The 2,013-nt window shown below is 30.2% G+C and overlaps 1 protein-coding gene across 5 annotated transcripts in view; it reads left to right on the top strand.

Annotated features, from left to right (window-relative positions):
• LOC102678210 (tubulin polyglutamylase TTLL5) overlaps positions 1-2,013 on the top strand; it is a 29,946-nt gene that overhangs the window by 23,828 nt on the left and 4,105 nt on the right. The window lies entirely within an intron of this gene.

Here is a 2,013-nt window from a genome sequence, read left to right on the forward strand (position 1 = left end):
CCATTTTTGGAAGTTCGTAAACAAAATTAGTAATCGCCTTATACTCTTATCTTTTGCCCGGTTCTGTTCGATTAGTTATCGTCCACAATAATTACACTTTAAAAATATTTTATGTTCTCTTCCCCCCCTTCCCCCTTCCCTTAAATTCCGGTGACGAATAACGAATGACGAATGAAAAATCGAGAAATGTTACCATTGGATTTCATAAAAGTAACAGAAGTTGTCATCAAACTTTACTTTACGAGTTATCTAGGCTCGTCGACACTGAACGGCTTCGAAGAGGACGTTATCGAATTACGATGAGGTCCATCTTCATTAGAGTCAATTGATATGATCTACATTCGCGCTAGATCACGTGCTCGCAATCATCGGTGCTCTTTATCGGGCTTAGGTCATCGTATAGCAAATGCGCGTGGTGTTATAATACTGCATTTACATTAAACTTATTGTCAGATCGGTAAACTTTCTACTACGTGATGAAACGGGACACCCTGTATACCTGACTGTTTTAAAAGGAAATCATACCATTAACCGTCATTGCCAAGTCTCGATGGTAATGTAAGAAGGCTATCGCTGAAATTCAATTAATTTGCATAAATTATTGCCTTAAAGAGTCTAGGCACTACTCCAATTCGGACAGGTTACCGTGTTAACACCTGTACGCGTAATTTAACTGTACAAGAAGCAACACTTATTCTTCGACAAAAACCAGGAAGTTCCGCGATCGATCGTTGAATCGAAAGGAAGGACCTTGCAAAACGATCGTAAAGGATCGTTCGACTCGATAGTTTCGATATTTGGAGAACAATAGAACTTTAAAAGCATCGATACAATTGGTCATAAAGTTTTCAGATACGCAGACCATTGCTATCTGACTCATTTTAACATTTTTTGCGTGGATTTATGATTGTCAAAAATGATCGCGATTTAAGCATTAAAAACGATAATAATTTAACTTAGCGATTCTCGATCAATTAACAATAATGATGAATTAGGTTATAAAAAAAAAAAAATTATAATTCCAAAAAAATTTGGAAACACTGTTTTTGACTCGTTTTTCTTCAATCGATTGAATTTGTATATAAATTTATTATTTTTCGTTAAAAGTAATTTTTGTATAATTCTTTTTTACATTTTTCTTTCGATATTTAATCGATTTAATCATTTTAAAAAATGTACAAGTTTAAAAATTTTAATTTTCTGAAAATTAAGAATATAATATAGATGTGATATTTTACACCGATAATTTTACAAATTATAACACAATTGGTGCGAGTCTTAATTCGCTTCTTTCAATAACGATTATATCGTCCGTGAATAGACATCATCTTTTATTCCGGTCGATTGTTTGATCTTAATTAGAGTCAAGTCATTAATTAAGCTCGTTCAGCGCGATCTGAAATAAATATTGTTTAAATCTTGTTATATCAAACACCGTGGTAAAATTATCGCAATTATATACGTAAAAACTGTATAGGCAAGAAGATTAATGATTAAGATAATTAAAAGGATTAATTATTCTTTCTCTCGCATGAGATCGATTGAAATTTGTATGACGAAATAATGCACACTCCTAGCATAATTTGTATAAATTAATTTATTTTTATCTTTTCTTACCAATATATCGATAAAAATAATCGAATTAACAAAATAAAATAATTTTAATTTCATCTCATTATTCTCGAATGTCTAAAATAACTTTCTTGTCTTCTCTCATAACATTTTTTTTTATCACATTCGTACTATAAATAATTCTTCGCTAATCACGTTCATTAACATTCAACTAATAATAAACTATATATAAAAAGATGAAAATGAAAATATAATTATAGGCAAGATCGTAGATACGAAAATTATCGTAATCACATTGACCTTATCATATTGCTGCATCCACTAAATACCATAATTAATAATTTGTTCACGTAAATATATATATTTTTCCTATGAAAGATGACAACAAGGTCGATGAAGACGATATATATATATATATATATATATATATATATATATATA

The sequence above is a fragment of the Apis dorsata genome, unplaced genomic scaffold (assembly GCF_000469605.1).
Source record: "Apis dorsata unplaced genomic scaffold, Apis dorsata 1.3 scaffold_265, whole genome shotgun sequence".
NCBI lineage: Eukaryota > Metazoa > Arthropoda > Insecta > Hymenoptera > Apidae > Apis > Apis dorsata.